This window comes from Scyliorhinus torazame, chromosome 5 (assembly GCF_047496885.1).
Source record: "Scyliorhinus torazame isolate Kashiwa2021f chromosome 5, sScyTor2.1, whole genome shotgun sequence".
Lineage (NCBI taxonomy): Eukaryota > Metazoa > Chordata > Chondrichthyes > Carcharhiniformes > Scyliorhinidae > Scyliorhinus > Scyliorhinus torazame.
The window spans coordinates 304,816,549-304,831,123 of NC_092711.1; the positions used below are offsets into that span (position 1 = coordinate 304,816,549).

At 49.9% G+C, this 14,575-nt stretch overlaps 1 protein-coding gene across 12 annotated transcripts in view; it reads right to left on the reverse strand.

Moving 5' to 3' along the window:
* LOC140421281 (CD99 antigen-like protein 2) overlaps positions 1 to 14,575 on the reverse strand; it is a 297,978-nt gene that overhangs the window by 126,982 nt on the left and 156,421 nt on the right. The window lies entirely within an intron of this gene.

Below are 14,575 nucleotides of genomic sequence, written 5' to 3' on the forward strand. Positions count from 1 at the left end.
CCCTCCTGCTTTCCTTTATGTGCCCTAATAGATATCAGCTCCCCTCTAACCACTGCCTTCAACGCCTCCCAGACCACTCCCACCTGAACCTCCCCATTGTCATTAAGCTCCAAGTACCTTTCAATACACCCCCTCACCCTTAAACATACCCCCTCATCTGCCAATAGTCCCATGTCCATTCTCCAGGGCGGGTGCTGTCCCTTTTCCTCCCCTATCTCCAGGTCCACCCAATGTGGAGCGTAGTTCGAGATAGCTATAGCCGTGTACTCCGTCCCTGTCACCTTCGGGATCAGCGCCCTTCCCAAAACAAAAAAGTCTATCCGTGAATATACTTTATGGACATAGGAGAAAAACGAGAACTCCTTACTCCTCGGCCTGCTAAATCTCCAGGGGTCTACTCCTCCCATCTACTCCATAAAGTCCTTGAGCACCCTAGCTGCAGCCGGCCTCCTCCCGGTCCTGGACCTCGATCTGTCCAGCCCTGGGTCCAGCACCGTATTAAAGTCTCCCCCCATTACCAACTTTCCCGCCTCTAGGTCCGGGATACGTCCCAACATTCGCCTCATAAAATTGGCATCATCCCAGTTCGGGGCATATACGTTCACTAGAACCACCGCCTCCCCTTGCAATCTGCCACTCACCATCACGTATCTACCCCCGCTATCCGCCACTATGGTCTTTGCCTCAAACAGTACCCGTTTCCCCACTAATGTAGCCACCCCCCTGTTCTTTGCGTCTAACCCCGAATGAAACACCTGCCCCACCCATCCTTTGCGTAGTCTGACCTGGTCTATCAGTTTCAGATGCGTCTCCTGCAACATAACCACATCTGCCTTTAATTTCTTTAGGTGTGCGAGTAGCCGTGCCCTTTTAATCGGCCCGTTCAGCCCTCTCACGTTGCACGTGATCAACCGGGTTGGGGGGCTCTTTACACCCCCCCCCCTTGTCGACTAGCCATCCCCTTTTTTAATCCAGCTCCTCACCCGGTTCCCACGTAGCCGTATCTCCCCCCGACGGTGCCCTCCCGCCTCGACCACCCCACCCCGTACCAGCTCCCCCTTCTCCCCAGCAGCAGCAACCCAGTTAACCCCCCCCCCCCCGCTAGATCCTTTTCTAGCGTAATTGCACCCCCCATGTTGCTCCCAGAAGTCAGCAAACTCTGGCTGACCTCGGCTTCCCCCCCGTGACCTCGGCCCCCACTGTGCGAGGCCCCCTCCTTCCTGCTTCCCTGTTCCCGCCATGATTACCATAGCGCGGGAACAAAGCCCACAATTCCTCATCCTTCCCCCCCCTCCCCCACGACATGGGGAAGAGAGAAAAGTTACAGGGTCGCAAGATTAACAACTTGAAAGATCATCCCTTCCACCTTTTTCCCCCCCTTCACCCCACGTAATCACACCACCACTTTGCCCAAACGTTCTTTTTCTGGCCCGCCTATTCCAGCTGCTCCTCCACAATAAATGTCCACTCCTCTTCTGCCGTCTCAAAGTAGTGGTGCTTCCCTTGGTGTGTGACCCACAGTCTTGCCGGTTGCAGCATTCCAAATTTGACCTTCCTTTTGTGAAGCACCGCCTTGGCCCGATTAAAACTCGCCCTCCTTCTCGCCACCTCCGCACTCCAATCTTGATATACGCGGATCACCGCCTTCTCCCACCTACTGTTCCGAGTTTTCTTCGCCCATCTGAGGACCATCTCTCTGTCATTATATCGGAGAAATCTCACCACTATGGCTCGAGGTATTTCTCCAGCCCTCGGTCTTCTCTTCGCGTCATAACTCGATAAGCTCCCTCCACCTCCAATGGGCCCGTCGGGGCCTCCGATCCCATTAACGAGTGAAGCATCGTGCTCACATATGCCCCGACGTCCGCCCCCTCCGCACCTTCGGGAAGACCAAGAATCCTTAAATTCTTCCTCCTCGCATTATTCTCCAACACCTCCAGCCTTTCCACACACCTTTTGTGTTGTGCCTCGTGCATCTCTGTCTTCACCACCAGGCCCTGTATTTCATCTTCATTTTCAGCGGCCTTTGCCTTCACGACCCGAAGCTCCTGCTCCTGGGTCTTTTGTTCCTCCTTTAGCCCTTCAATCGCCTGTAATATTGGGGCCAGCAGCTCCTTCTTCATGTTCTTCCACACAGCGCCGCAGGAACTCTTGTTGGTCAGGGCCCCATACTAGACGGCCACCTTCCGACGCCATCTTGCTTTGTGCTTGCTTTCCTTGCCGCTGCTCTAGAGGATCCTCCGCAATCCGGCCACTTTCCTCTCCTTTTTCCATCTGTGTCCAGGGGGAATTCCCTTCTGGTTTACCGTACAGTGTTTTTAGCCGTTAAAATTGCCGTTGGGGCTCCTATCAAGAGCCCAAAAGTCCGTTCCATCGGGAGGTGCCGAAACGTGCGACTTAGCTGGTCATCGCCGCACCCGGAAGTCCAGTTTCCTTTCTCAGTCCGACTGCCAGGCAACAAAATGAGGGATGTACCCGAAAGTGAAAATGTAAAGCATATCACCTCAGGCGGCTCCTGCACAATCTCCCACCTTCAATGAGAGGCAACATTAAAGAATAAAGATGCAGCAGAAAACAAAAGAGGAAATAAAAAAATACCGTATTTTAAAATTTAATTAAATCAAATGGTCAATAAAGCCATCCAGTTTTTCTTTTAGATGTTTGGAGCTCTAGGTAAAGAACAACTTGCATTATATAGCGCCTTTTAGAAGCGCTGCACATCTCACAGCAGTTTACAGCCAATGAGGTACTTTCTTTCTTTCAACGCAGTCACTGTTGTAAGGTAGAAAATGCATCAGCCAATTTGCGCACAGCAAGCACCCATAAACAGAAATCTGATCACGAGCAGATAATCTGTTTTTGTGGTGTTAATCGGAGATTAAAAATTGGAAAAGGCGCAGAGAGTTTCACCCCTGCTCTTTTTCAGAATAATAACCCAGCAGAGGGCAGTCGAGCGGAGCTGCTGATTGGCTGTTGTGGGGGAAATTTGCATACGTCCGTTGTGCTCACCCTAGCTTGAAGGTGGTTTGTGGAGGAGCTGTTGACAAGTGACACTTGCTGCGTGAGTGCTTGCTGAGAAGGGGAGTGAATAACAGGTAAGCTCTTTCTTTTTTTTATCTAGAGGGGATGGCAGGGAAGGTAGTGCAATGTTCCTCCTGCAGAATGTTTGAGTTGAGGGACGCCGTCAGTGTCCTTGCTGATTTCATCTGTGGGAAGTGCACCCATCTCCAGCTCCTCAGAAACCGTGTTAGGGAACTGGAGCTGGATGAACTTCGGATCATTCGGGAGGCAGAGGTGGTCATAGATAGAAGCTTCAGGGATGTAGTTACTCCGAAGAATAAAGATAGATGGGTGACGGTGAGAGGTGCTGGGAGGAAGCATTCAGTACAGGGATCCCCAGTGGTCGTTCCCCTTAGTAACAGGTATACTTTTGATACTGTTGGGGGGGGGGGGACTTACCACTGGTAAGCCATGGGGTACAGGACTCTGGCACACAGTCTGTCCCTGTTGCTCAGAAGGGAAGGGGGGAGAGGAGTAGAGCATTGGTCATTGGAGACTCCATAGTTAGGGGGATAGATAGGAGATTCTGTGGGAACGAGAGAGACTCGCGGTTGGTGTGTTGCCTCCCAGGTGCCAGGGTGCGTGATGTCTCTGATCGTGTTTTCGGGATCCTTAAGGGGGAGGAGGAGCAGCCCCAAGTCGTGGTCCACATAGGTACCAATGACATAGGTAGGAAAAGGGATAGGGATGTAAGGCAGGAATTCAGGGAGCTAGGGTGGAAACTTAGATCTAGGACAAACAGAGTTATTATCTCTGGGTTGTTACCCATGCACGTGCCAGCGAGACGAGGAATAGGGAGAGAGAAGAGTTGAACATGTGGCTACAGGGATGGTGCAGGAGGGAGGGTTTCAGATTTCTGGATAATTGGGGCTCATTCTGGGGTCGGTGGGATGGTCTACACCTGGACCAGAGAGGTACCAATATCCTGGGGGGGGAAATTTGCTAACACTCTTCGGGAGGGTTTAAACTAGTTCAGCAGGGGCTTGAGAACCCAGCATACAGGAGGTTGAGAGTAGTGAGGTCATGAGTAAGGTTTCAAAGTTGCAGGAGTGTACCGGCAGGCAGGAAGGTGGTTTAAAGTGCGTCTTCTTCAATGCCAGGAGCATCCGGAATAAGGTGGGTGAACTCGCGGCATGGTTTTTGCAGGTGCCGGGGTTTAGATATTTCAGTAAGCTCAGGGAAGGTGGTAAAAGAGGGGGAGGGGTGGCATTGTTAGTCAAGGACAGTATTACAGTGGCAGAAAGGACGCTTGATGAGGACTCATCTACTGAGGTAGTATGGGCTGAGGTTAGAAACAGGAAAGGAGAGGTCACCCTGTTAGGGGTTTTCTATAGGCCTCCGAAACGTTCCAGAGATGTAGAGGAAAGGATTGCAAAGATGATTCTGGATAGGAACGAAAGCAACAGGGTAGTTGTAATGGGGGACTTTAACTTTCCAAATATTGACTGGAAACGCTATCATTCGAGTACTTTAGATGGGTCCGTTTTTGTCCAATGTGTGCAGGAGGGTTTCCTGACACAGTATGTAGATAGGCCAACGAGAGGCGAGGCCATATTGGATTTGGTACTGGGTAATGAACCAGGACAGGTGTTAGATTTGGAGGTAGGTGAGCACTTTGGTGATAGTGACCACAATTCGATTATGTTTACTTTAGTGATGGAAAGGGATAGGTATATACCGCAGGGCAAGAGTTATATCTGGGGGAAAGGCAATTATGATGTGATGAGGCAAGACTTAGGATGCATCGGATGGAGAGGAAAACTGCAGGGGATGGGCACAATGGAAATGTGGAGCTTGTTTAAGGAAACAGCTACTGCGTGTCCTTGATAAGTATGTACCTGTCAGGCAGGGAGGAAGTGGTCGAGCAAGGGAACCGTGGTTTACTAAATCAGTTGAAACACTTGTCAAGAGGAAGAAGGAGGCTTATGTAAAGATGAGACATGAAGGTTCAGTTAGGGTGCTCGAGAGTTACAAGTTAGCTAGGAAGGATCTAAAGAGAGAGCTACGAAGAGCCAGGAGGGGACATGAGAAGTCTTTGGCAGGTAGGACCAAGGATAACCCAAAAGCTTTCTATAGATATGTCAGGAATGAAAGAATGACTAGGGTCAGAGTAGGGCCAGTCAAGGACAGTCGTGGAAAGTTGTGCGTGGAGTCCGAGGAGATAGGAGAGGTGCTAAATGAATATTTTTCGTCAGCATTCACACAGGAAAAGGACAATGTTGTCGAGGAGAATACTGAGATTCAGGCTACTAGACTAGAAGGGCTTGAGGTTCATAAGGAGGAGGTGTTGGCAATTCTGGAAAGTGTGAAAATAGATAAGTCCCCTGGGCCAGATGGGATTTATCCTAGGATTCTCTGGGAAGCTAGGGAGGAGATTGCTGAGCCTTTGGCTTTGATCTTTAAGTCATCTTTGTCTGCAGGAATAGTGCCAGAAGACTGGAGGATAGCAAATGTTGTCCCCTTGTTCAAGAAGGGGAGTAGAGACAACCCTGGTAACTATAGACCAGTGAGCCTTACTTCTGTTGTGGGCAAAGTCTTGGAAAGGTTTATCAGAGATAGGATGTATAATCATCTGGAAAGGAATAATTTGATTAGAGATAGTCAACACGGTTTTGTGAAGGGTAGGTCATGCCTCACAAACCTTATTGAGTTCTTTGAGAAGGTGACCAAACAGGTGCATGAGGGTAAAGCAGTTGATGTGGTGTATATGGATTTCAGTAAAGCGTTTGATAAGGTTCCCCACGGTAGGCTACTGCAGAAAGTACGGAGGCATGGGATTCAGGGTGATTTAGCAGTTTGGATCAGAATTTGGCTAGCTGGAAGAAGACAAAGGGGTGGTGGTTGATGGGAAATGTTCAGACTGGAGTCCAGTTACTAGTGGTATACCACAAGGATCTGTTTTGGGGCCACTGCTCTTTGTCATTTTTATAAATGACCTGGATGAGGGCGTGGAAGGATAGGTGAGTAAATTTGTGGATGACACTAAAGTCGGTGGAGTTGTGGACAGTGTGGAAGGATGTTACAAGTTACAGAGGGATATAGATAAGCTGCAGCGCTGGGCTGAGAGGTGGCAAATGTAGTTTAATGCAGAAAAGTGTGAGGTGATTCATTTTGGAAGGAATAACAGGAAGACAGAGTACTGGGCTAATGGTAAGATTCTTGGCAGTGTGGATGAGCAGAGAAATCTCGGTGTCCATGTACATAGATCCCTGAAAGTTGCCACCCACGTTGAGAGGGTTGTTAAGAAGGCGTACGGTGTGTTAACTTTTATTGGTAGAGGGATTGAGTTTCGGAGCCATGAGGTCATGTTGCAGCTGTACAAAACTCTGGTACGGCCGCATTTGGAGTATTGCATGCAATTCTGGTCGCCGCATTATAGGAAGGATGTGGAAGCATTGGAAAGGGTGCAGAGGAGATTTACCAGAATGTTGCCTGGTATGGAGGGAAGATGGAGGGAAGATCTTATGAGGAAAGGCTGAGGGACTTGAGGCTGTTTTCGTTAGAGAGAAGAAGGTTAAGAGGTGACTTAATTGAGGCATACAAGATGATCAGAGGATTGGATAGGGTGGACAGTGAGAGCCTTTTTCCTCGGATGGTGATGTCTAGCATGAGGGGACTAGCTTTAAATTGAGGGGTGATAGATATAAGACAGATGTCAGAGGTAGGTTCTTTACTCAGAGAGTAGTAAGGGCGTGGAATGCCCTGCCTGCAACAGTAGTGGACTCGCCAACACTAAGGGCATTCAAATGGTCATTGGATAGACATATGGACGATAAGGGAATAGTGCAGATGGGCTTTAGAGTGGTTTCACAGGTCGGCGCAACATCGAGGGCCGAAGGGCCTGTACTGCGCTGTAATGCTCTATGTTCTAATGCCACGGGATCTTTCCCATCCACCTGAGAAGTCACACCGTGGTGTCGATTTAATTCCTATCTGGATGATGGCACTTCCAAGAGTGAAGCAGTCCCACAGCACTGCACTGGAACGTAGGCCTTTTGTAGGAACGTTTGTGCTCAAGGCCTCGAGTGAGATTTGAACCCACGACTCTCTGACCGTGAGGCAAGAGTGCCACCAAATGAGTCATTGGATGACAGCTGAAATAAGTGGGTGCAGGTTCTGTTCTAATACAGAAGGCTGCTAAAGTACTTGATTCCAATCTTTTGCTTTAAACCGACCTATCGTCTTTTATTTGGAGCACAGAAATGAGATGCTCAGAGGTTGTTGCCATTCTGGGACTTGATCAGTTATTTTAAAATTAGGAAAATAATGTGCAGCAAAACTAAAGCAATGTTCTGCTTATCAGTGCCGAAAACCACGGCCCACTTTACTGTAAAACTACATCGGTAGTACCTCATCAGTTGAGTCGGCACTACCTTCCCCGTGACATTCAATGGCATTACCATCGCTGAATCCCTCACATGTAACATCCTGGGGGTTACCATTGATCAGAAACTGAACTGGACTAGCCATATTAATACTGTGGCTACCAGAGCAGGTCAAAGACTAGGAATTCTACGGCGAGTAACTCACCTCCTGACTCCCCAGTATCCCCAGTGAAGGCACTGGATATTGCCAAAGGCTATGGGCCCTGACAACATTCTGGCAAAAGTACAGAAGGCTTGTGCTCCACAACTAGTTGCACTCCTAGTCAAGCTGCTCCAGTACAGCTAAAACACCATCATCTACCCAGAAATGTGGACAATTGCCCAGGTATGTCCTGTCCATAAAAAGCAGGACCAATTACCGCCCCAGCAGTCTACTCTCGATCATCGGTAAAGTCATGGAAGGGGTCATAAACAGCACTATCAAGCTGAACTTACTTAGCAATAACCTGCTCACTGATGCGCAGTTTGGTTCCGCTAGGGTCAAGCAACTCCCGGCCTCACTACAGTTTTGCTCCAAACATGGACAAAAGAGCTGAACTCAACTGAAAGGGCAGCACGGTAGCATTGTGGACAGCACAATTGCTTCACAGCTCCAGTGTCCCGGGTTCGATTCCGGCTTGGGTCACTGTCTGTGTGGAGTCTGGACATCCTCCCCGTGTGTGTGTGGGTTTCCTCCGGGTGCTCCGGTTTCCTCCCATAGTCCAAAGATGTGCAGGTTAGGTGGATTGGCCATGCTAAAACTTGCCCTTAGTGTCCAAAATTGCCCTTAAGTGTTGGGTGGGTTTACTGGGTTGTGGGGATAGGGTAGGGTGCTCTTTCCAAGAGCCGGTGTAGACTCGATGGGCCGAATGGCCTCCTTCTGCACTGTAAATTCTATGATAACTGATGAGCTGAGAGTTACTGCCTTTGACATCAAGGCAGCTGCAAGCAGCCCTAGAAAAACCAGAGTTATGGGTGGCACAGTGGTTAGCTCTGCTGACTCACGGCGCCGAGGACCCAGGTTCGATCCCGGCCCCGGGTCATTGTCCGTGTGGAGTTTGCACATTCTTCCCGTGTCTGCTTGGGTCACGCCCCCACAACCCAAAAAGATGTATACGGTAGGTGGATTGGTCACGCTAAATTGCCCCTAATATTTTTTTTTTGTTGTTATAAATTTAGGAGTACCCAATTAGGTTGATCAATCCACCTAACCTGCACATTTTTGAATCGTGGGGGTGAAACCCACGCTGACACAGGGAGAATGTGCAAACTCCACACGGACAGTGACCCATGGCTGGAGTTCGAACCCGGGTACTCAGCGCCGTAAGTAGTAGTGCTAACCACTGAGCCACCATGCTGCCCTTAAATTGTCCCTTAATTGGAAAAAATTGGCTACTCTAAATTTTAATTTTAAAATGTTAATTTAAAAAAAGAAAAACTGGAGTCAATGGGAATCGGGGGGGAAACTCTCCGCTGGTTGGGAGTGATACCGAACGCAAAGGCTGATGATTCTGGTTGTTGGAGGTCAATCCAGTTCCAAATCATCACTGAAAGGAGGGGGTTACCATTGATCAGAAACTGAGCTGGACTAGCCACACTGTGGTTACGAGGGCTGGTCAGATTCTGCAGTGAGGAACTCACCTCTTGACTCCCAAAGCCTGTCCACCATCTAGCTACAAGGCACGTGTCAGATGGAATACTCTGCACTTGCCTGGATCAGTACAGCTGCAACAATACTCAAGAAGTGCAACATCATCTAGGACAAAGTATCCCATTTGATTGGCTCCCCATCTACCACGTTCAACATTCATTTCTTCCACCACCAATACCTACATTGGCAGCAGTGTGCACCATCTAAAAGTGCACTGTAGCAACTCACCAATTCTCCTTTGATAACCCCTTCCAAACCCACAACCTCTACCTCCTAGAAGGACAAGGGTTACAGGCGCATGAAAATATCATCCCCTGTAAGTGTCTCTCTGAGCTGCACGTCACCTAGACTTGTAACTGTATCGCTATTCCTTTACTGTTACTGGACCAACATCCTGGAACTCCCTTCCTGGCGCCAGTGTGTGTGTGTGCCTACATGGACTCTCACTGCTAAAAAAAGGCAGCTCACCACCACCTTCTCAAGGACAATCAAGGATGGGTAATAAATGCCAGTCTAGCCAGCGCGCCCACATTCCATGAACGGATAACAAAAAAAAGTTGACTCGGAAAGCATGTTTGAAGTTTACTACACTAGCAGCAGTTTGATAACTGGAGTTACAGCCACATGATGGGGATAAATTGAAGTTGTATTATATTTTGAGTTAATTTAGACATTTTTAAAATAACTATTTTAACCATTTAGTGCCAACAATAACTCTTCCTATTTCACATGGTTCTGCTCTACATGACTCAAAGCCAGCATACACAGGCCATTAATGTCTCACCATTTTCTGTTGCCTTTTGTCCGTGACCCAGAAAGGACAAAACAGGTAAAGAACTTAATTGAAGAATAGACGCAATATCTTCCAGTAATTGCATTCACACTTTTGCTCTCTCATTTCTTTCAATGTATATGTCTTTTGTCTATTATCACCTCACTTTCTAAAATAAAATTGGGATAGAGTTAATTACATAAAATACATATAATGTTCAGTGTACGAACAGGACACTTGACTCAACTAGTCTAGGTTGGCGTTTATTCTGCACCCAGGTCTCGTCCCATTCGATCTCCCTTGTCTCAGCTTTTTGCCATACCTTTCTATCACCTTTTTCTCTCATGAGCTCATCTAATTTCCTTAAGAGAGCATGCAAACTTTCTGCTCAACCCACTTCCTGTGGTTTTAACCGCTCGGAGGGTGGGATTTTCCGGCCCTTTCTGGCGGCGGTATCTTCTGGACCTGCCAAAAGCGAACCGCGTGATGGGACGGGCGAGCCAGGGCGTAGGCATCGGCAGGACCGTAAGATCCCACCGACAGCCAATAGTGAGCCTCCTCTGCCACTGGAAATCATGTTTGATTTGTTAGTAACCACTTGTCTTCCTGGCCCCTAGTTTTGGATGCTCCTACATCCTCTTCCAATTTACCCTGTCCAATCCATTCATAATTTTAAAGATCTTTATCAGGTCACTTCAAAAGAAAACCCGTTCACACTTTCCCCTCAACTACAAGCTCTTAGTTCAGCAAGTCAGGGGAAATTAAACATCCCCTTCTGTCAAAGCCCCTCCTGAATTTCAAACCACGCCACTGTATGGAACGGTAAGTGCGTTTACTGGTCGATCCCAGCCTGCATGTTGAAAAGCGAACGCTCTCTTATTGGCTGCAGGTGGAGCCGACGTACTGGCTGGATGCTTAACAGGATTTAATGATGCAAATTCTTGAGTTGGCTGAACCAGAGCGAGTGGAAATGCGATTCTCATTCGAGGCTTCACAAAAAGCAGAGGACAATAAACACAATTGTGTCGGCTGGAGTATAAGAATCACTCTCGCAGTTTCAGACAGGCCACTGATAATTTTAGTCCCTTGGGGTAAAGACTTTTAAAACTAGGTTCCTTACAATTAAAACAGGTGAGCTTGCTTCATTGACTGTGCCGTTTGCATGCTTCTGTGTGACGGGCCAAATGTAGGTCTTTTGTTCTCCGTAGCCTCTGCTCTATGTGTATATGTTGAGTATGGCTTCATTTTCTTTAAATCCCCCACCCTTCCCTGGAACTGTTCTGGGAGGATTTTCTGTATGGCGACAAGTGTGAAAGAGCTGGGGCTGGATTCACCGTTTTTGGGAGTATGTCCCCCACGCCGTCGTGAAAACTGTGGTCTTTTACGCCAGAAAATCTGGAGTCAATAGGCCACAGATTCGCAGCTTTGCAGGGGGCTAGCAGGCAGCTGTCGTGGAGCTCGCAGCTCGAGCTGCCGATATGGTCCCCCGCATTTCCGGGTCAGAGTGCGTGCATGCGCATGGCGACTGCCTCCAGCGGCGACGCCGTGCTCCATGGCGGACTCAGACCGCGGACCTGGACCACGGAAATAACGCCCCCGACCGCCCGCACAATAAAAGCCCAGCCCCGATTGAGACCCCCCTCCCCCCACCACCCTCCGATCGGCCCGCCCCCGACTGTGGCGGCAGCGGACTGCAGCCACCTCACGAGTTTCCCGAACGGCAGGACTAGGAATTCGGTCGGTCGGGGGCGGAGAATAGCGGGGCGGGCCTCTGGCAATGGCCTCAGGTGGTGGATACTAGGCGCACGCCGCTTTCGAGGGGTGGAGAATCACCCGGCGCTGGTCCCGATTTCATGCGTGAAACTGGATTCTCCGCCCTGTCGCCGAACGCGATTTCGGAGTCGGGGTGCGGATAATCCAGTCCGGGATTTTGTAATAGATTCTAAGGTATGAATAAGAGGTTGCACTGCTGTGCCATGCTCACAACAGGAGATCACAGGCTACACAGCCAACAGTAGGACTATATCCATTTACGTCAAAAAGAAATCACAAGCTGTGCGCCCTCTGAGAGCATGGACTCCACCTTATAGAACTGGTTGCTAAGCATTCACATCTTGGTGAATTTGTGAGGAAGCGGGAAAGAAGAAGCTATTTCATTTCCCCTTTTTCTTAGCAACAGCGCAACACTCTGGTGACTTTTCTGGACATATAGGGTGGGATCCTCTGTTCTAAAGACTGAGTTTGATTGCAGGGAGTGTTTCACACTTGGAGGGAGTTGCGTTTGGGGGGTGGGGGGGGGGCGGTGCGCAGACGGCTGACCACACATGATCTTGTGCTGGTTCGCTCATTATATATATGTCAATGCAGGGCATGGCGAATTTCGGAGCGATGGACGGGCAGGAAGCCACTGCCCCCACTGCTGCCTTACGGGCTCGAAGGCCCGGGTGTCATATTTTAAGGGCACCCAGGCGGCCATTCACTCATTTGCAGGCCAGGAGCTTCAGTCTGGCTGTCACTGACGGAGAATGTCACCGAGAACAACCTGGTTCAGCGAAGCCTCCAAGTCGTCCAAGGAAGGCGGCAAGTGCTGTTTCCCCAGGTTGGCAGCACCTGACCATGGTAGAACAAAGAACAAAAAAAAGGTACAGCATAGGAACAGGTCCTTCGGCCCTCCAAGCCCGCGCCGACCATGCTGCCCGTCTAAACTAAAACCTTCTACACTTCCGGGGTCCGCATCCCTCCATTCCCATCCTATTCAGGTAGTGTGACCATGGTGGCCTGGATGGAGGTCACAAAAACACCAGTGGGGCCCAACACAGAAACACTCAGCAGTCTAGGAAGAGGATGGATGATCTGCTGTGCTCCACCAGGGTATATGTACCATTTACTCCAACTGACACCTAGAAGAGCGTCAGACAGTCTAAGCGTAAGCATGAACAGAGATGTCGGACAGGTTTACAGCACTCACCAGCAGATACACGGAATGTGCGCCAGCCCCTTCATGCTCTCAATCTTACATCAGTTGCATGAACAACCTGCTTCTTAATCACTTGTTGGGCAAAACTCAGCAGCTGCCAGAGGCCGATGTGCTTCTGCTCATGCAACCACTGGGATGACAGTCGATCCTTCTGTTTTTCCGCAGGAAAAGAACGCCCACAACAAGCGGAAGCATTCCCAAACCAGAGGCGGAATTCCGGACTTTTGAGTCCTTACCCCGTATAAGAAGCGGAAGCGTGCAGTGCTAAAGGTGAGACAGCACTGCCCCAGGGAGGGTGCCTACAGACTGCAGTTGTCAGCTTCACCCGCAGAGGGAGACATTTATTTAACTACGAATTCTGCTTAGTCAATCATTAAAACTTTCCTTTCTCTATTCCAGGTACCAGCAAGAAAATGAGGAGGCCATAAACACAGAGCAGTCCCAGCCCAACCACTATCTCAGGCGGGTGCCATAGAAGCCTCAAAGGAAGCATGGTCACAGCGTTCACTTGCACCCTCCACCAACACAGGTACTATCACGTGGGTGGGTGTTCGATAGTAATCTCAGGTTCACACTCTGGTGAGCAAATCGCTGACACGGGTAAACAGCTGGCGGAGGAGGTGACAGCCGAGGTCTCTGACGCTCGGTCGACTGCTGGAGACCAGGGGCTGAATTCTCCGCTGTAAGGATTCTCCGTTTTGCCGGCAGCCGGGGCCGGTTCCCGGCGGCGTGGGGCTGCCCCACAATGGGAAACCCCATTGACCAGCCGACGAAACGGAGAATCTGATGCGGCAGGATGGAGCAACCGTCCCACGTCCCTGCTCAGCCTGACACAGATGGTGTCTGGAGTTGGCTGGAAGAGACAGGTTGGAGATGTAGCGTTGTCAAGAGGACGTGTGCAGACTGGACCGGAGGCGTGAGGAGTCCACCCACGTTCTCTCTGATGTTCTGGTCCCAGCATGTGGATGCTAGGCTGCCTCCATGGAAAGGGTGGCAGCTGCCTTTGCCAACCAGGGCCAGCAGGATCTACAGGACCGGCACTCAGTCACTCTAGCAATGGGTGCAGTGCTGCAGTGGCGAGGCAAGAGGGGGTCGGGGCACTTCGACCTCTCTCCCCTTGTCCTCAAGCAGTCAGGGGGGCACCACCGGGCACCCACAGGGAGGGGAAGTGCCAATCAGGCACCCTTAGCATTGAATCCCAGGATAGTCCAAGGACGCCCTACGGCTCCACCTCCCCTCCCAGGGACGCCAACACCTCCAGCAGGTCAGGGCAAGGAGGGGGCACCTGCAGACCTCAGCCCTCTTTGCCTCAGGCTACCAGAGACTACCCAATAAAGTAATCGCAGTCAACAGGGCATAGCTGACAGCAGGCTGTCCAACCTCGGCTGTCTATGTCAGAGCTGCAAGCAGACGCAACAGTAGGCAAAGATTAATTAAGAAATACTGAAGGCACAGCGCACAACCATTGTATCTAGTTTTGGCACTTGCAAACATATGTTCACTTGCACAGTTTGGACGTTTCCTGGATCCCACCTTGATGTTAGTTGCTTCAACTGTTCAAGGCATTTATGGGTCTGGAACGTGAATCCCCATCAGAGTCCAATACTGAGATCAGGAGCTCAGTGACCTTGACACAACCCAAACCGAGTGTTCGTGCAAGGTTATTGCTGAGAAAGTGTCACTTCATAGCACTGTTGATGACCCCTTCCATCACTTCACTGGTGGTCGAGAGTAGACTGATAGGGTGGCAA